Source organism: Mesocricetus auratus, unplaced genomic scaffold, assembly GCF_017639785.1.
Source record: "Mesocricetus auratus isolate SY011 unplaced genomic scaffold, BCM_Maur_2.0 Super-Scaffold_100004, whole genome shotgun sequence".
Lineage (NCBI taxonomy): Eukaryota > Metazoa > Chordata > Mammalia > Rodentia > Cricetidae > Mesocricetus > Mesocricetus auratus.
In genome coordinates this window covers 32,381,537-32,408,596 of record NW_024429189.1, presented here as the reverse complement: position 1 = coordinate 32,408,596, position 27,060 = coordinate 32,381,537, and the positions used below count along the sequence as shown (strand labels likewise).

At 38.4% G+C, this 27,060-nt stretch overlaps 1 long non-coding RNA gene across 2 annotated transcripts in view; it reads right to left on the bottom strand.

Annotated features, from left to right (window-relative positions):
- Nucleotides 1–1,642: 1,642 nt before the first annotated feature.
- LOC110343108 overlaps nt 1,643–27,060 on the bottom strand; it is a 34,895-nt gene continuing 9,477 nt past the window's right edge. The window contains exon 4 of one of the 2 annotated variants that reach the window (XR_005877164.1): nt 1,643–3,307. This is a non-coding gene — a long non-coding RNA (uncharacterized LOC110343108). Of the gene's footprint in view, nt 3,308–14,050; nt 14,571–27,060 lie in introns of those variants that run through there. The other variant, XR_005877163.1, reaches the window with a different exon arrangement.

Sequence of the window (27,060 nt, the reverse complement as noted above, 5' to 3'; positions counted from 1 at the left end):
GTTCATGGCAATTCATAGACCTACGAAATTAGGCTACAAGCTGATTGTATTTTAAGATATAAATCATTATTTGTATTTAAAAGTCCAATATATCTGAAACAGGTGAGGTTTTGAAGGCTCACAGTACAAATTCTAATGATTTTTATATAACTTTTATGAGCATAAACATGAATATAAATCTATCAGTACAGCAAACCTCCATTGCAAGTCACTATAAAGGTATATAAAAGTCTTCATAATTATGAGAAAGAGACATTTAATCTCTTCTCTAAATCATTCTCTCATTACCTCTGAATTCATAGCAAAGTGTTAAATGCTTATAAAATATAAACTTGGTAAGCATTGAATATAAAAGTTTTTGACTGTTGACCTTTGGTCAACAGAGTAATGCTATACCTCAGTTGGCACTTTTCTGGGATGAACATAAACACAGAGTATTAATTGTGGCAACATAATAGGAAATGAATTATGCTGTGAAACAGTTTAAATATGACTAGTAATGTAGTCTCTATGCTGAAGGAAATACAAGAAGACAATGAAGGCAAATAATAACAATGTATATATACTAACATACAAAAGGGCAAACATGGTATGTACTCACTTATATATGGATTTTAGACATGAAGCAGGGTAGTGCCAGCCTACAATACCACTGCCAGAGTGTTTGAGAAACAGGGAGGACCCTAAGAGAGATATGCATGGTATCCCAAGAGAAGGGGAATAGGACAGGATCTCCTGAGTGGACTGGGAGCATGGTGGGGAGGGGAGAAGGAGCTGTGGAAAAGTGAGGGGTAGAAAAGAAGGTGAGAGGAGGACATCGGGGAGCAGGAAGCTTGAGTCAGGGGAAGAATAGAGGAGAGCAGGATAAGAGATACCATAATAGAGGAAGTCATTATAGGTTTGAGGAAAGATCTGGCACTGGTGAAATTTCCAGAGATCTACAAGGATGACACTAACTGGCTATCTAAGCAATAGTGGAGAGGCTACCTTAAATGTCCTTCCCTGATAATGAGATTGACGACTACCTTGTAAGCCATCCTAGAGCCTTCATCCAGTGACTGATGGAAGCAGAGGCATATAGATACCCACAGCTAAACAGTGAACTGAACTCCTAGAACCCAGTTGCAAAGAGGGAGGAGTGATGAAGAAAGGGGTCAAGACTGGGTGGGTAAACCCCACTGAAACAGCTGACCTGAGCAAGGGGGGAGCTCATGCACCCCAGACTGATCGCTGAGAGGCCAGCATGGGACTGATCCAGACCCCCTGAACATGGATGTCAGTGAGGAGACCTCGGCAATCTTTGCGGCCTCAGGTACTAGATCAGCATTTATCCATGGCATCCAAATGGACGTTGGGAGCCCATTCCACATGGAGGGATGCTCTCTCATCCTGGACACATGGGGTCACCTAGGCTCTGCGCTGGATGATATGATAGATTTTGGAGATCCCGCATGAAGGACTCACCCTCCCTGGAGAGTGTAGTGGGGAGTGGGTAGGGGTTTGGGGCATTGGGGGAGGCAGGGGAGGAGGGGAGGCAGAGGGAGCTGGGGTTCACATATGAAGCAAGATTTTTTCCAATTTAAATTAAAAAAATGAAAAAAAGATTAACAACATTAGATTAGTACTTAAAATCAGAAGAAGCATTAGCATTAATGGGATTTTTGAAGGGAACATTTTTTATATAATTTATTCTTTTGCATTCCAACCACAGTTGTCCCTCCCATCCATTCTTCTGTCTTCCCATTTTCCCCACAGTTGCCCCCCCCATCCACTCCTCCTCTTAGATAAGGGTTCTCATGAGGAGTCAAAAAAAATCTGGCAAAATAGGTTGGGGCATGGCCAAGGTACTCTCCCATACATTAAGGCTGAGAATGGTGTTCCACCACAGGAAACTGCCTCAAACAAGATAGCTTATGTATCAGGTTTGTATTGTGGTCCTACTGCCAGGGGCCTCTCAGATAGCCCAAGCTTCACAAGGTCTCCCATATACAGAGAGACTAACTAGTTTGGTTCCCTGGAGTCTCCACAGCTGTAGGTCTAGAGTTCATCAGTTTCCTCCAGCTGGTTCAGTTGTCTGTAGATTTCTCCAGGTTCATTTTGACCTCACATGCTGATATATTTCCTCCTTCCTCTCTTTGACTGGATTCCTGTAACTCGGCCTGGTTCTTGGTTGTTGATTTCTGCATCTGTTTCCATAGATTACTTGATGAAGGCTCTATAATAATAGTTGGGGTGTTCGCCCACCTGATTATAGGTGTAGAACTGTTCTGGCATCTTCTCCACTGTTGCTAGGAGTCTTAACTGTGATCATCCTTGTGGATTCTTTGGAATTAGACTAGCACCTTCTTTATTCAGATATCTCTTTATTGCGCCTTCCACTTCATCCCTTGACCATCCTGTTCCCTTATGTGCATGTTTTCTTTCCCCCTCCACTCTCCCTTACTGCATCCTGTCCTCAGTTTACCCAAGAGGTCTAATCTAATTTCTCTTCCCAGAGCGATCCATGTGTCCCTCTTAGGGTCCTCCTTGTTATCTATCTTGTCTGGATTATAGTCTGGTTATCCTTCTCTTTACATCTAACATTTACTTATGAGTAAATACATACTGTGTTTGTCATTCTGAGTCTGAATCACCTTACTCAAGGTGATTTTTTTCTAGTTCCATACATTTGTCTGCAAATTTCATGCGGTCATAATTTTACAGCTTCGTAGTACTCTAATGTGTAATATATATAATATAATGTTATATATTTATATAATATATGTATATATTATAGCAAGCCCAAAGCTATTATAGACATTCAGTAAAATTCTACCCTTTGTTCAAGATGTCTCCATTGTAGAACTTAAAGAGATTTAAATTTCCTTTTTTTGTATTTTTTAAGTCAGTCAATTAATTATTTTTAGAACTATTACATACAGTTATGGGGAACAAAAACTGAAAAGAAAGAATCGCTTGAAACACCAGTTATGTGTGTGTGTGTGTGTGTGTGTGTGTGTATGTGTGTGTGTGTATCAGCAAGATGAAAATGAAGTAAGACAAAAAGTGAATCAGTCATATAATAATTACAACTATGCACACATTAGTGAGGAGGAAAGTTCAGGCAGTTTTAAGCAAAAACAGTTATATGTTTTGGAGTTTTTAGTCTTGAGTAACCTTTTATATTCATGTAAAACTTTCCTTTATGATGTATTATTTATATCACTGAAAATACTTTAAAAATTGAGACAACATGCTGTCTCTTGGGTAAAGGCCCATGTTGTTGAGTTTGGTGTCCTGAGATCAATCTTCAGACCATACTCATGTTCTGAAACACATAAAATAAATAAATGTAAATAAAAATTTTAAGGAAAAGATTTAAAATATTATCTGTATGTAGAGTTTGATCATTTTATGAAGTTTGACAAGTCATACAAGGATGGTAAGCTAGTGTTTAGACTAAAAAGATTACTGCTAGGAGAGTAAATATGTTATTATGTGTATCCTTTATTAACATACATAAATATAGGTATATACAGATACATGTGATACAAAGAAAAGTTACTAAACTTGCTTCATGCTTATGTATATACATAAGCATGTAAATATAATATTCACAAAGGTAATATAAATAAATCTTAACTACATATTATATATATGCATGAAACAGGTTTAGTAGAACTACAATATTTTAAGTGTATAGAGAAGTAAAGTCAGCCAGATTCTACTTTAGTGAATCCTCAAATAGGGTTACATCTTGAAGGCCAATCTCTAATCTACAAACTGAAGAACTCAGAATTCGGAACATGGGCTTCAAAGCTTCAGTTTCTTTATGTTGGCAGATGTACACCCTTTGCTAGTCAGTTCAGCACTTTAAACTATAATAATAACTACTCTAGTCCCTTTGCAAGAGTTAATAGGGGCATATATGCCATAAATAATTCTTTGGACTTTATATGAACTTTGACCTTTATTCTCATCCTCAGCTAAAGAATATTTAGTAGACTTATAGTGTAAGGAGAAAGTGCCCAGATGGAGAAATCCTGACAAAGAATATTCAATGCACCTAATCATGAATGCCTTCAATCCTGGCTCCTGAACAACAATTCTCATTATGTCCTACGGCAAATATCTCACATGCCGATTTATTAGTATTGATTACGTCTCTGATGTTGTACCCACTTACATGCAAGCATTGCAACGTACTGTTATCAGCAATACTGAAGTGAGTATCAATAATTGATGACCATTTAATCCTGGGATATTAGAATATGTGCTCATTCAGTTCCATTTACTCAATTCTAAAACGTGCATCTCACTTGATAATTTGATAACTTCGTAGGCTTTTCATAGTATTTCTTACAAAAAGAATGAATTGTTATAGCTTCAATAAGTCTGAGTAGAGACAGAAGCACATACTTGTGCCAAGCTTTTACTTTTAAGCCACCAACCAGCTACCAAATCATGACACAGAGACTTATTTTTTGTTGTTAGTTTTTTTACTCTTACTACTTTGTGGGGGGCCTGTCACCAGCTCCCAAATAAATCACACAGGGAGACATTTTCTTACTTAAGAATGTCCAACCTCATTTCTATCCAGGGTTTCTTAACTTAAATTATCCTGTATTTAATCCTAGCACTTGGGAGGCAGAAGCAGGCAAATCTCTATGACTTTGAGGTCAGCCTGGTCTACAGAGTAAGTTCCAGGATAGGCTCCAAAACTATACTTGTCAATATTTATGCTCTGTCTACATTTTGCCTCCGGGCTTTTTCTTACTTCTATGTATCTTCTGTTCACTCTTACTCCACAGCTGGCCATCTGGCTGGGTGGCCATCACCTGGAGTCCTCCTCCTCTTGTTCCCTTGTTCTTTCTCCCCTTTCTTCCTAGATTTCTCCTGTTTATTCTCTCTGCCTTCCGGTCTTGCCTATCCTTGCCCCTGCCTTGGTATTGGATATTCAGCTCTTTATTAGACCATGAGGTGTTTAGGACAGGCAAAGAATCACAGAATCACAGAGTTAAACAAATGCAACATAAAAAAACACAACACATCTTTGCATGATTGAAACAAATGTTCCACAGCATAAACAAATGTAACAGATCTTTAAATAATATTCCACAACACTTATTATTAGTTTTGAGTGCTCAGCCTAGCTCTTTTAACATAAATGAACCTGTTTCTCTTTATTTATCTTTGCCTAGGTACTTATTACCCTCCTTACTTTTGTATAGTTTGCTTTCACTGCTTCTCTATGTCTGACAGCCGGTGGGCTGTCTGACTCCTGACCCAGGGTGTCTACCATATTCTCTCTTCCTCCTTCTCTCCTTCTTTTCTCCTTTTCCCCATGGCTATATTCCTCCTCCTACTTAATCTCTCTGCCAGTCCCATCTCTCCCTGCTTGCATAGCTATTTACCATTCAGCCTTTTATTCACACATCATTACAATCATTATACAAATGCAGCATAAACAAAAGTAGCACACCTTTACAGAGTTAAAACAATAGTCTATAGCATAAACAAATGTAGCAAATCTTTGCCCAGTTAGAATAATATTCCACAGCACATAACTGTTGTTCTCATGAGTACTACTACCAACTCATTATTTTTCAAGTAATAGATGACATTGACTTTCTTTATTACTCATACCTGTTTTGGGGGAGCATAGAATACACAACATGATAATAGGGGAATACTGAATAATGTTAATCAGACTAAACAACCTGTTTTTCTCATAAGCAGACCTAATAGGATAATTTTGTGACAGATGCTTTTCGAGGTTCTACCCTAGTCTAAGCAAGGTGCTTAATGACAAGATTGTAAAGTCATAAGCCAGACTGTTGTCCTCATTGTCTGCTTGGAAAAAAACCCACAAACTATGTTCAATACTCCCAGAATAGTATAAACTTTCATAAGTCTGGAAACATTGATTTGTGTGGGTTAAAGGATGTACCATAATGTGTAAGGTCCTGTCAATAGTGGCTGTTGTGTTTTGCATCATCTTAGAAGGTTCTTTCCTTTCCATGATGAGCTATGGGATAAATGGTCTTCAATGAAAACTTGAGAGACTACAGAAGCCTCATGAGCAGGAACCATGAAAGATAAGGCATGCTGTTTCTAGAAGACATCATCAGGTTTTAAAAGATTTTACTCTGCCATATGATGAGATAAAAAAAATTCAACTCTTGCCGGGCGGTGGTGGCGCACGCCTTTAATCCCAGCACTCGGGAGGCAGAGGCAGGCGGATCTCTGTGAGTTCGAGGCCAGGCTGGACCGACAGCCTCCAAAACAATACAGAGAAACCCTGTCTCGAAAAACCAAAAAAAAAAAAATCAACTCTCATACTAATTCAGCACGTTCTCTCACATTACTCGATAACTTTTTGTTTCTTACTGCGTCATTTATAAATTTTGTTCTTCCTCTAGATTCTGTGCGAATAGAATTTAATAGCGATTTCCTTTCTTTAAATTTGGCCCATTGGACTCAGGGTAGTTAGTCACAGACAAAGGTCCACCTGGTCATCATTGGAGAGTTGGGAGACCTTAATTCAGAGAGTGAGTCATATGATGCAAGTCTTGTATGAGGAAAAAGGCTTTTTGAATAGCTAACATGATTGATATAGAAAGTTAGCCTGGAAACTTCTCAGTTTCAGCTGGTTCTGTTTTCTCAGATAAAGTTACAACAATCTTCCCATGATTATGTTTCTTCTAAATTATAGGACATTTTAAAATGCTGGTCTAATATATATGTACATGTACATACAGTACTAAAGATATTTGTAGAATCTGCCATGAGATACCATTATACAGGCCCAGAAGAAACTTCACTGGGACAAAATGCAGGAGGCATTATATTAGAAACATCAAGTAATGTCACATGAAAAAAAAGCAGTTTGTTGATATTTTTCGTTTTTCTTTTTAAATTTAAATTAGAAAGAAGCTTGCTTCACATGTCAATCCCAGCTCCCTCTCCCTCCCCTCCTCCCCACCCCCGCCAGCACCCCAAACCCAAACCCTATCCACCCACCCCTTCCCAAGGAAGATGAGGGTCCTCCATGGGGGATCTCCAAAGTCTGTCATATCATCTGGTCAGGGTCTAGGCCCTCCCCCATGTGTCCAGGCTGAGAGAGCATCTCTCCATGTGGAATAGGCTATCCAAGTTCATTTGTTTGCCAGGGATAAATACTGAGATCTGCTACCTGAGGCCCCATATATTTCTGAGGCCTTATCACTGACACCTACATTCAGGGAGTCTGGATCAGTCCCATGGTGGTCTCTCAGCCATCAGTCTGGGGTCCATGAATTCCCTCTTGTTCAGGTCAGCTGTCTCTGTGGGTTTCACCAGCCTGGTCTTGACCCCTTTGCTCATCACTTCTCTCTCTCTGCAATTGGGTTCCAGGAGTTCAGTTTAGTGTTTAACTATGGGTGTCTGCCTCTGCTTACAATTTTCTTTAGCAAGAAAATTGTGAGTGCATTGTGTTCATGTGTATGTGTGTGTAGTAATTACAAATTTAGGTTCAGTCTAGGTTGACTCTGAGGTATTGCAGTCTAAATTCTCAATTAGTATAATGGCTTGGTTCAGTTACTGCATTTTATTATTGCCAATAGAAAGACCAGAAATTGCCAGTTTGGTACTCAAATTTTGACATGCTGCTAGAGTTCTTGGAATACCATAAAGTCTTAATTTTGATTATTGTATAATATCCTGGTAGTTACTTCTATAACACACTGGAGAGCCTGGAGTCTATTTTACCAATTAAAGATTCTGAGCAGACTTGGGGTGTTCTGTAGAGGCTGCTCTCGTTTGGAGAAGCCACAAAACGTGGGAAGCCACTGCTATGTCTTGAGGTCAGGAGTAACTGGAAAAAATGAGGGAGTTGCTTAGAGGAAAACCAAGGAAGTTGCCCCACCCAATGTGTCCTTGCTTACCACCCTGGAGGCTTGATTATGCATTTGACACCCAGAAAACAGACTAGTAGCTTCAACTGAAAAACTGGGCTGAGATGTAGGCATGGGAGCTGTGGGTAATGATTCAAAGTGGAATGGGATGTGTGTAGAAAGAAAAATTGGCCTGCTCATTTGCAGCTAGAAATACATAACTCTTTTAAGGGGAAGAAAAGTCCTGAAATTACTGAGTTTCCATCAGTTCTTTCGGTTGACACTTTTTAAGTAGTCTTGAATACTTGGCAACTATACTATTAACACTAACACAACAGATCTACTAGGCTAGACTGTTACTATTATGAACTATTTCTTCCCATTCATATCGATAAAAAGTCATAAAAATCTCTTAAAATTTATCATGTTTTAACTAAGTTGACTTTCTTTTGTTCCATGAACATAAGAATGATGCCATTGCCTTCAAAACAAAGATAGCACATTTTTGAATAATTATTAAATAACAAAGAAATAAAAGAAGTCTATCTTTCTGTCTATTATCTGTCTGAAAATTATAGCTTCCAAGCCTGCTAATTTATTTAAAAATAGGAATTTTCCTGGATGTATAGATGCCCCAGTTTATAACTTATCTTTTGAAATATTTTATTTAAATGAGCATGGGATTTTTCATCATGTTATCCTTGAATAAATGCAGTAGCTCCGATTTAAAAACTCCTCTTTCATGTGCCTACCCACTGGGAGTACCAGGCTGTGTCAGCATCCCTGGCTCCTGTGGTTCAATTCTACTTGAATGTGGGAGACTGTTAGAATTAAGGCTATTATAGACTTGTTTGTCATGAAGAGGAAAACTACTTCCAGCTCATAAGATTATTAAATCTTATGTATCTACTTTAATGAACATTGGAAGTTCCAACATTGAAACATCTGCCGAAAATATAGCTCAAATTTACTGCATTGAGTAACATAGAATTTTCTTTTTGTTCACCTTACAAATGGTCAAACACCTGTGCTACCATTAGTAAATGTGAAAATCTCATGTTTCTCCAGAGAGCTTCAATATATTACTTATGGAGTACCACTACTATCTAGATATGTCAAAAAACATCAAGATGCATCCCTACTTTCTTTTTTTTAACATTTTTTAAATTTTAAATAGCTTGTTTTACATGTCAATCCCAGGTCCCCCTCCCTCCTCTCCTCCCGCACCCCCACCATCCCCCCCATCCTCCCACCCTATTGCCAATTCCTTCCACATAGGGGATATCTAGAGTCTATCATTTCATTCAGGGTAGGGTCCAGGCACTTCCCTAAGAGTCCAGGCAGAGAGAGCAACCCTCTTTGTGTTATGGACACACAATGTCTGCTAGTATTCAAGGGATAAACACTGGTCCACTGCTCAGGACCCTATAGGTAGCCCAGGCCTCCTCATTGACTCTCACATTCAGGAGGTCTGGATCGGTCCCATGCTGGCCTCCCAGCTGTCGGTCTGGGGTCCAAGAGCTCTCCCCTGTTCTGATCAGCTGTCTCTACTTTCTACAGGTATTGCTACCACTCCTTGCAGTTACACAGTACAATAATAATACTTGCCTTAATTTGTAGACATTGAAGCATTTTTTGCCACATTTTTTCTTTTATAGAAAAGTATGTAGCCATCCCTCCATTCCCTCACCCTTCCATCCTCCCATGCTCCCGACCAACCCCCCTAACCCACCCACTCCCTAGGGATAGTGGGACCCTCCACAAGCGATCATCAAAGTCCATCACATCATTTGGGGGATTGCCCAGTCCCTCCTTTCCGTATCTGGGCTGCAATAGTATCCCCTGAAGCATTTTTAAAACTTTCATTCTTCTCTCATACATTGCAACATGACCTCCAGATTACAGACTTCCCCCCCACACACACACACTTATCCCAGGCCTACCCACCTACCCCATCTCCTCCTCTGTTTTCCTTAAAATATAAAGATACGCTTCCCAGGGATATCCAACAAACAAGATATAATAAGACTAGACAGAAACACTAAAATCAAGACTGGATAAAACATCCCAGTAGGAGGAAAAGGGTCCCAAATTGCCCCCACCTCCTGCAACTCTCACTGTTGGGAATCTGTCTTAGTTAGGGTTTCTGTGGCCGTGAAGAGACCCCAGCATAACAGGAACTCTTATAAAGGAAAACACTTAATCGGGGTGGCTCTGCTACAGTTCAGAGGTTCAGTCCATTATCATTACAGTGGGATATGGCAGTATGGCACACATGATGGAGAAGTGGCTAAAAACTCTGTTAGCAGCTTTCCTTAACAGGTACCCCATGACTCTGACATCTCTAATATCTTGGGTTCTCCAAGGCAATTAAGGCTTCAACTTCACAGCTGCACTCAATGACCTCACTGCTTGCTAGGACTCCATTAAGAGACAGCCCTGACACATTCCTGGCCCCAGTGGCTTTCCATAGTTTTGGGAGCAAATTCCATAGCTACTTTATTCTATGCTTAACTTCAGAACCATGTGGCTGAAGCTGCCAAGTTCTGCTGCTTACTGGGGCTGGAACATGCTCCCCCACCCCTTGTTCAATTACATCTTCACCATCTCTCTGTCTTCATTGCCTAAGCTTGGCTTTCCTAAAACTGGATCTCTAGACCAGACTGGACTTTGCCTTCTGAGTGCTGGGATAAAAGGCATGTGCCATCACATCTGGCTTCAAGTTTTTCTCTAATTCCTTTCAAAAGTTTTAAATTATCAGAGTGGGATCTTGCCCAGAGGTCACCACTCCCTTTATTTCATTTCATAATCTATTTATCTCTTTGAACATAGGAATTAGCTCTATTCCACTTTCTGCTGCCCTTTTTCTTAATCTGTACATTTTGTATTTTTATTTGCTTAGCTTTCTATCTTTCATTATAAATCTTCATCACAAATAACACTAACAACCATAAGACGGTGTTTAAACTAGGCTGCTTTGAGACATTCTCTGCCAAAGGAGTTAATCCAAATCTCTTTGCTCTAGATTTAGACAGACTCTTTGGACAAGGGCAAAAATCAGCCACTTTCTTCACCAAACTATTACAGGAATGATTTTGAGGAAACCTACTAAAATTCTTCTCCTCTGAAACCTCTTGAGTACATCCCAGACAGTTTACATCATTATGCTATGTACCATTGTCTTCCATGCTCCTACTAGTAGGGGCCAATTAATCGGTGCTTAAAGCATTCCACTGCTTTCCTAACTCAAACTTCCAAGTCCATACTTCTCAGAACAGGAACACTGCTCAAACCTAAATAGGGTCTGTTCTTAGTACTTCAGTCTCTGTGAGGCCCTACAGGCCCATGTTCTGTATACAGCTTCTGTTTCACCTCTTACTGCCACCGTTCAGCCCCAAATAAACACACAAAGACTTGCATTAAATAGAAACTGTTTGACCAATGACTTAAATTTCGTACTGGCTTGCTCTCTTAAGTATTAATCCATTTATAATAAACAGTATGACCACGAGGCTGTGACTTACCCATAATCCAGCATGGTAGTACTCCAGCATCTTCATGGCTTCTTTCTGTCACCTCTCCCCACAATTCTCCTTCTTTGGTAGCCCTGACTATACTCTCTGCCTGGCTACCAGCCAATTGGTTGGTGTCTTATTCATCAACCAATAAGACAAATATATATAGAAGGACATGCCTCATCATCTTTTTGTAAATGAATCTTCTGTCCCACCTTGTCCTGCCACTCTTCAGCCCTAAATAAACACACTGAGACTATATTATTTAGAAATTGTTTGGCTGATGGCTCAGGCTTCTTACTGGCTGTGATTTTCCTTACTTATGATAAAAGATAAGTTACATATAAAACATAGAATATTTTCTATGAATTTTGCCTAATGTTAGTGGACTAAATAGTGTTAACTATAGTTCTTGTTTGATAGATGTTTTGTTATATATAATTTGACTATGTTAAAGTTAAAACCTTTCTTTTCTGATTTTGTTAATTTGGATATTTTCTCTTCTGAATTTATTGACTTGGATATTCTCTCTCCATCTTTTAGTTAGTTTGGATAAAGGTTTGTCTATCTTGTTTATTTTCTCAAAGTACCAATTCTATGTTTCATTGATTCTTTATATCATTTTTCTTGTTTCTATTTTATTTATTTTAGTCCTGTGATTGATTATTTTCTGTCACCTACTTATCTTAGGTAAGCTGGCTTCTTCTTATTCTAGAGCTTTCAAGTGTGCTTTTAAGTTGATAGAATGAGATTTCTCCAAATTTCTTTATGTAGGCATTTAATGCTATTACCTTTCATCTTAGTGACACCTTCATGTGTCCCATAAGTTTGAGTATGTTGCACATTCATTTTCATTGAATTCTAGGAAGTCTTTAATTTCTTTCTTGACCCAATGGTATCTCAGTAGAGGTTTGTTCAATTTCCACAAGTTTGTAAGCTTTCTATCTTTCTATTGTTGTTTAAATCCAGTTTTAATCTGTTCTGATCTGATAGGATGCAGGGGGTTATTTCACTTTTATTATATTTTTTGAGACTTGCTTTGTGATCAAATATGTGGTCAATTTTTGAGAATATTATGTGAGATTCTGAGAAGAAGGTGTATTCTTTTGTGTTTGGGTGAAACATTCTATAGGAATCTGTTAAGTATATTTAGTTCATAACACCTTAGTTCTAGTATTTTTCTGTTTGTCTGGAGAATCTGTCCATTGGTAAAAGAAGAGTATTGAAGTATCAGAGTACCAGTACATGAGGGTTGAAATGTGATTTAAGTTTTAGTAGTATTTTTGTTACAAATGTGGATACCCTTGAATCTTGAACATGAATGCTAAGAATTAAAAGATCATCTTGGTGGATCTTTCCTTTAATGAGTACAAAGTTTCCTTCCCTATCTCCTTTGATTAATGTGGTTTGAAGTCTATTGTTTAGATATTAAAATGGCTACACCAGCATGTTTCTTAGGTTCTTGATCTTAGAAAAGTCTTTTTCCCCCTCTTTACTCTGATATACTATCATTAATTTTGTGTTGTATTTCTTAGATTGAGCAGAGCAATGTGTCCTGTTTGTATATCCATTCTATTAATTTGTATCCTTTCATTGAAGAATTGATTCCATTGATTTTGAGAGATATCAATGAAAATTATTTCTAATTCGTATTTCACTGTTATTGTAGTAGTAGCAGTAGTGGTGGTGGTGGTAGTAGTAGTAGTTTGTGTGTGTGTGTGTGTATTTCTCTTCTTTTGGTTTTGTGGTATGAGATTATTTATTTCCCATGTTTTCATAGGTGTAGTAAACATCTTTGCTTGGACTTTCCATTCTAGTATCTTCTGTAGGGCTGAATTTGTGGATAGATATTGTTTAAGTTTAATTTTATCATTGAATATCCTGTTTTCTCCAATCATGGTGATTGAATGTTTTACTTGGTGTAGTAGACTGGGCTGCCATATGTGGTCTGTTGGAGAATGGAAGACTTCTTTCTAGAACTTTCTTGCTTTTAGAGTCTCAATTAAGAAGTCAGATGTAATTCTAATGGGTCTGCCTTTATTTAGTTGGCTTTTTCCCCTTGCAGCTTTTAATATTCTTTCTTAGTTCTATATGTTTAATGTTCTTATTATGTGGCAAGGGGACTTTCTTTCTTGATTCAATCTATTGGTTTGTCTGTAAAATTCTTGAAACTATATAGGCATGTCCTCCTTTAGGTTAGGGGAATTTTCTTCTACGACTTTTTAAAATTAGTTTCTGGGTCTTTGAGATGGCATTTTTATCTTCTATTCCTATCATTCTTTTGTTTGCTTTTTTTCATAGTGTCCCAGAATTCCTCGATATTTTGTGTCAAGAATGTTTTATATTTATCCTTTTCTCTGAACAATGCATTAGTTTCCACTATTATATTTTCTATACCCAAGCTTCTCTTTTCCATCTCGTGTATTCTGTTGGTGATGCTTGTATCTGTAGTTCCTGGTCATTTACCTCACTTGTACTCCCTCACTTTGTATTTTCTTTATTGCTTTTATTTCTATCTTCAGGCTTATGTATTTCTTTTACCTTTTTGATTTTTCTTGGCCTTCTTTAAGGGATTTATTAATTTCATCCTATTATTGGTTTGTGTTTTCCTGGATTTCTTTAAGGGATTTATTAATTTTCTCTTTAAGGATCTCTATCATCTTCACAAAGTAGATTTTAACTTGTGGTGTGTGTGTGTGTGTGTGTGTGTGTGTGTGTGTGTGTGTGTGTGTGTGTGTAATCTGTGTTGGAATATCCAAGGCTTGTTGTAGTATGATAGCTGGGTTCTGGTGATGACATATTGCTGTGACTGTTATTGATGTGTTCTTATCCTGGCATATGGGTTTGTGGTAATTATAGGTTTAGGTGCTGATTTTTTAGTTTGTATTTATTGGACGTGGTTTTTTTTCTGCTCCTTGGCTTCTGTTTCCTCTTTGGCCTTCTGGCCTGAGTGGCCTATAGCTCTGATGGCCACCACGTCCTTTTGTGTAGCAGAGAGAGTTTCCACTGGTGTACTGGCAGCCTGCATGATCCCTGAGGTTATGAGTGCCTGCTTGTCCTCTGGTAAAGCAGGGGTCTTCACATGGATTTGTGGGCTGGGATATGGTGATGGAGAAGACTGTTTGTAGAAGGCTGGTCGAGTTCTGAGGATGTCTTGGTAGTCCACAGTTGGGTTCTGGGTTTCTGAGTACTGGCATGGCCTCTGGTAAAGCAGGCAATTGAAGCATTTTTACTCAGAGTGTGATCCACAGTTCATGTTCCACTCCTGACATACTATGTGCTTGAATTATAGGACATGCAAGTGATTTAGAATTCCAAATGAGAATACCCCCTCAATAATACACAAATTATAAATCTATATAGCCAGACAAGCTTACATTTCATACCCATTTCATTCAAGCTGAAATGATGTTAAGGAGCTTATTTTGAACTTTTTCATTGATTTGTATCAAGAAAGTTGATGAGGAAGTACTTTGCAAAACTGGATGCACTACTTATCTGTCTGTGTGCATTATGGCTCTTGTTCTAGAATAATTTCTATGATACTATAAGCTTCTGATGCTCATCTTTGTGACCCTTCTAGAATTTTACTTTGAACTCCAGGATTGTACACATCCATTCTCTTGGTGTGTACTTGACATGTCAAGTCACATATTTAAAACCGACTTCCTTGTCTCTACACCTTCAACACTGTGCATTCAGAATTTTTAACCTTCCAATATCTCAGCTCAGCCACCACAAGTAACTGGTTAGGGACATGGAGGATCCCAGGAGGCAGGTGAGTGCAAGGATTGATAAAAGGCAGGTTGTTGGCTGGATGGTGGGGAATGACCTTGGTTAGGGACAAAAACCTGAATACTAACTGTAATTATTCTCTTCTGTTATGCCTCCCCAATACCAGATTGTTAGGAAATTTTGTTGGCAATTTCTTCAAAATACCCTAATGTTATCCGTTTTAATCTCTTCTCTTCTTTTCTGTTTTGGTCTAAGCCACCATCATAGATTGCCTGTATGACCCAGCTTCTTCAACAGTTTTCTTTGCTACGATTCTTCTACAAAGAGTTTGTTATCAACACAGTTGTCAAATCAATACTGCTGAAACATGCCATATCATGCTAGTCTCCTGCTCGAAAGTTACATCAGGCCCATGCCTGGTGGTGTTTTTCTATGTACAAGCATAGATCACGACAGAAGCTCCCGGGATCAAGTAGTTGTCTTTCCCTTTTTTCTTTTCTTTAAACTCCTTACCCACTGCTTCATTCTGTCAGTGATTCCAACATATGTGCTGTTTCTTAACCATTGTAAGTGGTTTCATATACTGGTACCTTTGTAATGGCCTTTTCTAAAACCCACAGTCCTCTTTCCATGAATACTGTAGGGATGTTTCTTCCGTATGCCTTGGGATTTGCTTAGAGTGCAGTGTTTGAGTGGGAACTGCTTTGAATGCTCAGGGTTGCAGCCTGCCTCACCTTGGTACTCCCATTGCTGCTAAATTGCTCTATATTTCTTCTCTTTCTGTGCATCATTTAATCATGTAGCATATGAGATATGCAACAGAAATCACATTTCCTATTACTTCAACCAAATAAGTATATTGGAGGCTGTTGTTGAACACTTTGTCCTTTGTCCTAACTTATTGAAGGGCTGTTTTGCTACATAAACATCATTGTTCATAATGCTTTAATTATTCAAACTATTATTTTCCTATAGTGAACTTCCTGGGTTAGGATTCCTGGGAAAACAATAATTTTTAAAGTTCTCGGAAATATGAAGAATGTGCCTTCCAATTGGATGATTGGATTAAAGCAATTTACACTCTTAACAATACTATACAACACTGAGTATTGTGTTGCTGTTTGTGAAAATGTATAAAAAATGTAAATAGTCTACGAAACTCTAATTTGTATCATATTGGATGTCATCTTTTTTATAATTATATTTTCTTTTCCTCTTATGTCATCTGCAGCTGACCTTGGTATAATTACAATTAATACTTTATTTTCTTGTCTTTTTTAACCATATGTTTTATTTTCAACATCTATCTTATTTTGTATTTACACTGTAACTATTATAGATTTATTGCTATTAAACATTTAGGCTAATTTTATGATTTATAAACCCTCAACAGATTTATTCATAGTTATTGCAAAGAGAAAGAGATTTCCTGGTAAATTTCAAATGTTTGTAATTATTTTTCATCTTCAGGTCAGAAACAGTACTTATCTATAGATGAAATCTTCATTAAGTGTTTGGAGTATTTGTAGTAAAGTTTATTTGTGAATAGTGCTTGATAGCCCCACAAAAAATGTCGTCAAAGCACAAGTTAAGGATAGCATAGAAATAGACAGGAGCTCAATGCCTGGGCAAGATGGCTTAGAAACATACTTCCATTGATAAACTGTCAGTATCAATTGTTCTTTTAAATTTTCCTCTTCTTAGAATTTATTCTCTGCTACCAATTTCTTGTCAAGGAGAATGACCTTGATTGTAGATAATTGAGACTGAATTTTGGGGTGATTTTTAAAGGTGACTTTGAATCTCTTCATATTTTGCTTGTTGGTATTTTAAACATCTATTGATAATGAGGTTAGATTTGCAAACAGGGCAAGCTAAAAAATCTCCCATTCCTGCAGAGACCCTGTCAGAGACAATTCATTCTATTGGATTTTCTTTTTGTTTTGTTTTGTCTTATCTTCAGTAGCAATTATATATGGTTTCTTTTCCTTTATTGCATTACATGTTCAAAGACCTTTACCCTAAAAAGTGAATTTCTACTGATAGATTGCAGAAAGATCAAGTTTTTTTTTCCATGAGAGATGCTGCTATACTAGGGGTAAAATGTGGCCTTTATGTGTAGCAACATTACAAACGATGAGGTGAGAATGAAAGAGGTCTTTGGACCTAAAGACAATTTAAGTACCTGCAATGCAATTACCCATGCTGGACTTAAGCCAGAATGACAGGGTTAACATCCTCGCTAGCATTCATCCTAACTGAAGAAAATTGAAACCAACATCAGCTACTTTCCCTAAATGTGAGCTATACACCTTTTTATAGTGTCTTTCATTTTCTCTTTATTGATAGTCTCCCCAAGGAGAATCAGGATTTTCTCTAAGTTAGTTAACTGTTACCTTATAAACTGTTTTTCTTGCAGGATATGAAAATGCAATCTAGTCATGAGAGCTATGGTTATCTTGGTGTCTAAGCTAAGGAAAAAGTTAGAAGTAGACATTCTCTCTCCTCAGAAACCCTCACTTTGGGGCATGGCATTGTTTCATGATTTACACTTTGATGCTATTTTGTCCTTACACATTAAATTACCCAAATATGTAGATATATTAAAATATAGAATTTTGAGTAATTACATTTTGAAACATCTCCCAACTTCTGTTAGAGAACCAGTATTCCTGTAAGTATAGTATGATTAGTAGTTTTTATTCTTGTCTTCCTCCACTAAAATATAAAAATTTTGAAAGCAGAGACAATGTTTTTTTACATGTCAATAGTACTAGCATAGTACATGAATTGTTGACACAAATATATTCTCTGTATAAATTACTAAAGGCTTCTTGTGAGATTATTCATACCATTACCACTACCACTACCTGCAAAGTCTTCGAGAAAGGAATGACTCCAATTTCTCTTTCTTTTCAGATTTAGCTTTTTGTTGAGTCACACATCCCCATTTCTCTTATTTTCCATATTACTCCTAACCTAATTTATACACTTCTAACGTCAAAATATTTCCTTATTTGTCTTCTACAAGAAGCAAATATTGCCCTTAATGTGTCTAATTAGCAATGAGGCTCCTAACTCTTACTGTTATGCATGGGACTTCTTATTTATCTCTAGTGAAAAATGATTAATACAAGGCCTATATTGTCATTGTGTATGTAGTGTGGTATTAATTTATATCCTAAATGAGTTGCTTGCTATTTCTTCCCAAATGACTCTAGACACAATAGGATGAGTGCACGATAGCTAGTCTGGGTATACTAGAAAGGCGACCTAAAGGTGAAGGAGAGCTTCAAGGAAACAGGGTGGCACGAATTTCCTTCTCCTTGGATGTTTAAGCTTCTCATGAGACTAGGCACCAGCACAATTGTGAAAATATGGTTGGAAGCCCACAACAGAAGAAGACAGAGGGAGAATTATGATATAGAAGAAAACCCCATAGACAAAAAGCTCATTGGTGAATATTCAAAATGACGTGGATACCTTTTAATTTTTGGTATTTTGAAATTTCAATTTTCATTTGATTTTGTCTGTTCACAATGTAACAAAGATTGGGCATGAGATCCAGGTACAGGATATAACAACTTCTAAGTCATTGCCAGTCAAGACTTGTCTTATTTCACTGTGCTCTGTTGATGCTTTTCAGAGCTCAAAAACATCAACCGTGACTCAGTTCTGTACATTTCTGGAAGCTGTGAGTTCATGGCCTGGCTTAGGACAGCTGTCAGTCAGAAATACTGCAGCAGTGAATGAGATACTTCTCATGCAGCAGCCTACTTTAAGCCCATCCACTGTTGATATCTTCTAGGAAATATTTGGTGCCATGGGGTCAGCACAATCTTCTGACGTAACAAACAGTGATAATTTCCAAAATTCTTGTGATAAGCAAATTTATACTTGTGCCAAGCATTTTTGCCTCAAGATATTTTTCCAAAGCACAAAAAAAATTACTTTTGTAAATCCCATTTAAATACTAGTTAACTGGTGTTTGTTTAGCTCTACATAGATGACTGTTGCCACTCAGGGTGCTTCTGAGTTATTGTCCGCAACCGTTCCACTCAATTCACTGTTATTTTTATTGCTATGACTGGTATTATTTTATGTTCATTACTAGGTTAGCAGTGTCAGGATTAGATTTGTTACAAAATTCCATTTGTGTGAAAATAAATATGATGCCATTAGCTATACAAATTCGTTTTATTTTAACAAATATTCTCTCTTTAAATTTATTTTTAGAGAATTTCACATGAGTCCTAGGTTTACATCATTTCCATCCCTATCTCTCTGCCTCCAAGTTCCACTGATTTTCTATAATTCATGACCTCTTCTCCTATAATTATTGTTACACAGATATACATAGACACACACACACACACACACACACACTCACACACAATCTACTCAGCCCATTGTGTTGCTTGTATGTATGCGTGTTTATAGCTAATCAGTTGGAATTAGATAATCTACTACGGAGAATTATCCCTATAGAAAACCAATTCTTCCCACCTTAGCAGCATTGATAGTGTTCATCTAGGAGTGCCTTGTTAAATTTACCACATAATGCTTTCCTTATCTATAACGTGCCCTTTCTCACAGATAGTGTTTTAGTCATTCTAAAGATCAATTCCAATGTGTAGTGCTATTTCCTAGAACTCTTTCTTGCCTGTTCAGATAAAATGAGACTACGGCATATGCTTTCTTAGAAGAGATATATGGAGAGAGGAAAATAGAGCCAAACACTTTGAATAAGTTCCTTTCACCTATCATTACATACAGTAGATTCTGCCTTCAAAATCTGACTGAAATTTTTGACAAATATACCATATTTACATAACAGTGGCTTTATTCATATTCTCAAGAATTGCTGAAATAGAAATTTACTGTTCTCCCTTCATCTGGTCCTCTCTTTGTGTACTCTGTCCTTAACTGTTAGGTTTCTATAGTACCAAGCAAGATGATTGTGATGGTTAGCCAACTCACCACCACTTAGAATCATCTGAGGAGAGTCTGAAGTGATTGACTTTTGCTTGGTTTGTAGGCATGTCTGTGGGTTATTTCCTTGATTGTTCATTCATGTGGAAAGTCCAACCCTTTCCTGAATAGCACTACGCCCTAAACAACTGGTCGTGAAATATATGGGATTGAGGAAATAAAAAAGCATTCAGACATCTTGAATGCATTAACTCCTTTTCTGTTCTTGACTAAGGTTGTGGTGTGACTACCTATCTCAAGCTCCTAATTCTGTTACTTTCCTGAAATGATGCTCTGTGGCCAGGAAGTACAAACCAAACGAACACTCTTCTCTCCTTGGCTGATTGGGATCACAGTATTTTTTTAAACACTGCAATAGAAATGAAACTAGAATGGAAACTGGTACCAGGGAAGTGGGGTTGTTGCTGTGATGTGCCTGATCATGTTACGTTTTATGCTTTTAAGCTATTTTATTGAAAGTCTGTGGAAGTGATTGGAGATTTGGACTGAAATAAATCTTTAGTACTCTGAGTTTAATGGGTTATTCTTGTGTGTTTGTGTAAAAAAAATGACCAATACTAAAAGAAATATCCACTGTGAAGGACTAGCACAGGAGATTCCAGAGGGGATGAAGGCCTTTATTAAAAACTGGGAAAAGGCCGGGCGTTGGTGGCACACGCCTTTAATCCCAGCACTCGGGAGGCAGAGGCAGGTGGATCTCTGTAAGTTCGAGACCAACCTGGACTACCAAGGGAGTTCCAGGACAGCCTCTAAAGCCACAGAGAAACCCTGTCTCGAAAAAACACAAAACAAAAAACAAAAACAAAAAAACTGTGAAAAGGAATACTCATATGACAGATTTTTTTTGGAAATTATGTGCTGATTATTCTAGAGCTGAAGAAGCAGCTATAATTGGACACGAAATCAGTACCAATGATGTGAAATCATTTGTACTTCATTGGGACAATAGGAACACGCTTCTTCAGGATCAGTGGACAGAAGCTACCAAGAGTGCCAGACTACATAGTTAACTTAATAGAGTATGGCAATGTATAAGTGTCATCCAGGTTATATTAATATTGCATTATTTAAAGAGCAAAAATATGGGTCCACTGTAGAGGCTTAAGTTTGGCACGTTATGACAGTGTTGGGGTCCTTGCAGAGACATCTTTAGAGGGCACTGATGAAAAGGACGTCTCAATTGCAGAAAAAGACCCCAGGATACACGACATAAGCAGACCTGTTGATGCTAGCTACAGAAGTAGAGTGTAGTTAGCCCATGCCTGTATGTGCTTCTGATCTTGGAACTAGACAACTGGAACTGCTCAAGCCTTCTAAAAACCAGGAGATAACAAGTCAGTGTTGTACACTGAGGAACAGAATTTGGAACTACACTACTGAATTTTGGTTTTATGATAGTATGATTGATTTCTATCCTGATTATTCCCTATGGAATAACAAATTTTAGCCTTGTAACTTCCTTTTCATAAGAGCCCATAGTTCTTTCAAGGTCTGTGAAAAATTGTGCTGGATTTTAATAGGAATTGCATTGAATCTGTAGATTGTTTTTTGGCAGGATTGCCAATTTTAACACGTTGATCCTACCTATCCAAGAGCATGGATTATCTTTCCATTTTCTGGTGTCTTCTTTTATTTCTTTCTTTAAATGCTCAAAGTTCTTGCAATACAGGTCTTTCACTTGTTTGGTTAGCATTACTCAGAGGTATTTTATGTTCTTTGTGGCAATTGTAAAGGGTGATGTTTCTCTGATTTCTTGCTCAGCCCTTTTATTGTCATTATATAGTAGGGCTACAGATCTTCTTGAGTTGATCTTGTATCCTGCCTCTTTGCTGAAAGTATTTATCAGCTGTAGGAGTTCCCTGGTAGAGTTTTTTTTTTTGGGTCACTTATGTAAACTATCATATCATCTGCAAATAGTGAAAGTTTGACTTCTTTGTTTCCAATTTGTATCCCCTTGATCTCCTTTTGTTATTGCATTGCTCTGGCTAGAACTTCAAGTACAATATTGAAAAGGTATGGAGAGAGTGGTCAGCCTTGTCTTGTTCTTTATTTTAGAGGAATTACATTGAGTTTCTGTCCATTTAGTTTTATGTTGGCTGTTGGTTTGCTGTATATAGCTTTATATGAAAAAAAACCAAAAGACCCAGGACAGCCAAAACAACCCTATTCAAGAAAGCAGCATCTGGAGGCACTGCCATCCCTGATTTCAAGTTCAATTATAGAGCTATATTCCTATATTCTTGAAAATAGTTTGGTATTCGCAATAAATATTTAGACCAATGGAATTGAATTGAACACCTCAATACATGTAACCCATACATGTAAGAACATTTGGTATTAAACAAAGAAGCCAAAAAATTACCATGGAAAAAAGAAAGCATCTTCAACAAATGGTGCTGGCATAACTGGATGCTGGCATGTAGAAGAATGCGGATATATCCATGTCTATCACCACGCACAAAACTTAAGTCGAAATGGATAAAAGACCTCAACATAAATCCAGCCACAATGAACCTCTTAGAAGAGAAAGTAGGATTTACCCTTAAATGAATTGGTATAAGAGACTGCTTCCTGAACATAACACCAGTAGCACAGACACTGATATCAACAATTAATACATAGGACCTCCTGAAACTGAGAATCTTCTGTTAGGCAAAGGACACAGTCAACAAGACAAAAGGGCAGTCCACAGAATGGGAAAAGATATTCCCTAACCCCACATCTGACAGAGGGCTGATGTCCAAAATTTACAAAGAACTCAAGAAGCAAGTCTCCAAAACACCAAAGGATCCAATTAAACTATAGAACTAAATAGAGAATTCTCAATAGAAGAGTCTGAAATGACTGAGAGGCACTTAATAAAGTGCTCAATATCCCTATCCATGAGGGAAATGCAATCAAAATAACTCTGAGATACCATCTTACTCCTGTCAGAATGGCAAAAATCAAAAACACCAACGACAATTTATGCTGGAAAGGATGTGGTAAAAGGGGAATACTCCTCCATTGCTGGTGGGAGTGGCAACTCACACAGCCACTTTGAAAATCAGTATGGAGATTCCCCAGGAAAATGGGAATCAGCTTACCACAAGACTCAGCAATTCCACTCTTAGGCATATATCCAAAAGATGCATAGTCATCCAACAAGGATGTCTGTTCCACTATGTTCATAGCAGCATTATTTGTAATAGCCAGAATCTGGAAGCAACCTAGATGCTCCTCAACTGAAGAGTGGATAGAGAAAATGTGGTACATTTACACAATGGAGTACTACTCAGTGGGGAAAAAAAAACAATGGAATCTTGAAATTTTCAGGCAAATGGATGGCACTATAAGAAACCATCCTGAGTGTGGCAACCCTGTCACAAAAAGACAAACATGGTATGTACTCACTCATATATGGATTTTAGACATGGATCAGGGGAGTGCCAGCCTACAATCCCACTTCCAGAGTGTCTAGGAAATAGATACTTCAACCAATGACTGATGGAAACAGAGGCAGACACCCTTGGCTAAACATTGAACTGAACTCAAGGAATAGAGTAACAGAGAGGGAGGACTGATGAGCATAGGGGTCAAGACTGGCCTTGTTTAACCCACAGAAACAGCTGACCTGAACAAGGGGGAGCTCTTGAACCCCAGACTAATTGCTGGGAATCCAGCATGGGACTGATCCAGACCCACTGAATGTGGGTGTCAGTGAAGAGGCCTAGGCAATCTATGGGACCTTGGGTATTAGATCAATATTTATCTCTGGCATACAGATGGACTTTGGGCACCCATCCCACAATAAGAGATGCTCTCTCAGCCTGGCCTCTTGGGAGAGGGCCTAGGCCCAGCCCTGGATGAAATGACAGACAGTGGATGCCCCCCCATGGAGGGTCTTTCCCTCCCTGGGGAAAGGAGTGGGGGGGTGTTGGGGATTGGTGGGAGGGCATGGAAGCAGTGGAGGGAGAGGGACCTGGGAATGACATGTGAAGCAACCTTGCTGGTATAGGGGATCAGGAAGATTGAGTTGAGGTAAGAATAAGAACAGGATGAGAGATTAAGTCATTATAGGCTTGAAGAGAGAGCTGACACTAGTGAGATCTCCAGAGATCTACAAGGATAACACCAACTGGCAAACTAAGCAATAGTGGAGAGACTACATTAATTGCCCCTCCTTATATGCCATCCTAGAAACTTCATCCATTGACTGATGGAAGCAGAGACAGATACTCACAGCTAAACACTGAACTGCACTCCTGGAACCTAGTGACAGAGATGGAGGAGTGATGAGCAAAGGGGTCAAGACCATGATGGTGAAACCCATGTAGACAGCTGACTGGATAAGGGGGAGCTCTTGAATCCCAGACTGATGCCTGAGAGACAAACAGGGGACTGATCCAGACTCCATGAATGTAGTCTCAGTGAGGAGGCCACAGAAATCACTGGAGCCTTGGGTAGGCAATCAGTGTTTATCATGATTTATGAATGATCCTTGGGAGCCCATTCCAGATAGAGGGATGCTCTCTCAGCCTGGACACATGGGGAAGGGCCTAGGTCCTGCCCTGGATGAAATGACAGACTTTGGAGATCCTCCAAGGAGGATCTCACCCTCCTTGGGGAATGATGTGGGGATTGGCTGGGGGGTTTGTGGGGCTTGTGGAGGGACTAGGAAGGAGGGGTGGGAGAGGAAGATGGCAAAAAAAGAAAAAATATTTAAAAAAGTAAAAAAATAAAAATAAAAAGACATTAAATATCAAAAAAGAGCCCATAGTAAAGACATACCTAGCTTTTTAAGAAATTTCTCTAATATTTTACATTCCATTAAAATTTTCCCTCCCTTCTTTCCTCCAAGTCCCCCTTTGCCCTAGATCCATTCCTCTACTGTTTTCCTTCAGAAAGGGGCAGGATTCCCAGGGGTATGAACCGAACATGTGATATCAAGTTGCAATAAGACTAGGCTGGAAGAGGCAACTGAGTAGGAGTTAAAGGGTCCAAAAAGAAGGCAAAAGAGTCAGAGACAGCCCCCATTCCCACTGCTAGGAGTCCCACAAGATGATCAAACTACAGAACTGTAACACATATGTAGAGGGCCGAGATCAGACCCATGTAGGCTACCTGATTGTAGATTCAGTCTCTGTGAGCCCTTGTGAGTCCTTGTTAGTTGGTTCTATGGGCTTTATTGTGGTGTTCTTGACCCCTTTGGCTCCTGTAATTCTCCCCAACTATGCAGGGTTTCCCAAGCTCCACACAATTGGTTGTGGGTCTATCTTCTTTTCTCCTCTGGTGCTGAGTAAAGCCTCTCTCATGATGATTATGTTGTGTTCCTGTCTATGAGAATTATATAGTATTCTTAGAAATCAGAAAGAAAAAAAGTCACTTTTGTGTAGTGAGTGATTCAACCAGCCTCATCTGCGATGCTCCCCATGCATGTTTGGGCATGGTCACAGGTGCATATGTGAGCGTGTGGTATTTGGTCTGGGGTCCAGACAGCCTTGCTCTCTCTTGGTTCTGGTTGGGTCAGGGAAAGAAGCCTGGGTGTGGATCCTTGGAGCTGGAACTTGCAGGTCATCAGTTTCCTCTGTAAGTGATTTCTCCCCAAATAAAATTAACCTATATTTAACCTAGTCCTCTGTATCTTGATCTGTACATCTAAACTTTGGGCTTTTTAAAAAAAATTGGAGGTTCAGTTTATTTTGCAGTGTTTTGTATTATGAGATTAACTTGAGACTTTGTGGACAAAGGATGGAAAGTTAAGGTTTAAAAGTAATGTATTTGCTAGTGTGACAGTTTGACAAGGGGTGGATCATGATGGTTTAAAATATCAATTTGCCACAATTTAAAATCATCAGGATAAAGACCATAAATTGAGTAATTTCCTGTATCAACTTGAACAGAAGAGACATACAGAGCAGAGTGTCTTGAATGTTCTTTCATGTGGTAAGACATAGATCATTGTGGTTGGCACCATTTCTTTGGTTGGGGGTCCTGAACAATATGCAGTAGGATAAATCTAAAAGCAAGCAGACATCGTGGTGGATGCATTCTTTTCTTTCTGTTCTTAATGATGAATATGTGACAAACTGCCTCAGTCTCCTGCCTCTAGTAGATCCTTGTAATAATGGACTATAATCTGAATTGTAAGTCAAATAAACCCTTGCCTGTGCCTAGCTGTTTTTATCTTTGTTGTAGAAAAATAAACAATATTAAACAGCCATGTTCAGAAATTTGCCTAAGAGTCCCAAAACCCTTGCATTACTCTGTCCTCATACTTTTCTCCCCATCCTCTGGCTTAACCTGCAATGGGCAGAGACCTTATGCTATGACTCATATTCCTGAGTTCACACACTCTGCTTTCTTTGATTTTTTGTCTGTTTTTACTGTGATACAAATCTAATGAGTTGCTATTTTTGTAGTTCTTTTGGAGGGCATCTGATTTGTTCTGTATTCTATCCCTGCTACCTGTGACACTGCCTGACCTATAAGAGGATCTTAATAAATATGTGCAAAATAAATTAGTATTCCCCTTTTCACTGTGGGTATATCTCAGACATCACATGGCATTTATCCTGTCCTACTAGTCAGCAGCATGCATATAGGTATCCATTGAAAAGGCATTTCTTTTATATATTTGTATATCTTTTTCCTTTTTTCCCCATGTGAGTTATTTTCTGTTTGGTGCCTGCTATCACTGCATATTAGAGCTGAAACTAGAGCCCACATCTTTAAAAACCATGTCTTACCACACTGCCTTCTTAATATGACAACCACTCTCTGCCTCAGAAGCCTCTGCTGAAAGAAGCATGAACATTATCCTTTTATTTTTGTAAGACTCTATCACAGTGATGTAGATTTACCAACTCTATCAAAAGCTTACTAGCTGCTGGGTTCACACAAAGGAACTGTGTAATCTGGTAGTAAAATATTGCAATGCAAATAGTGAAATCCAAGCAAAATACAGACTATAATATTGACACAGA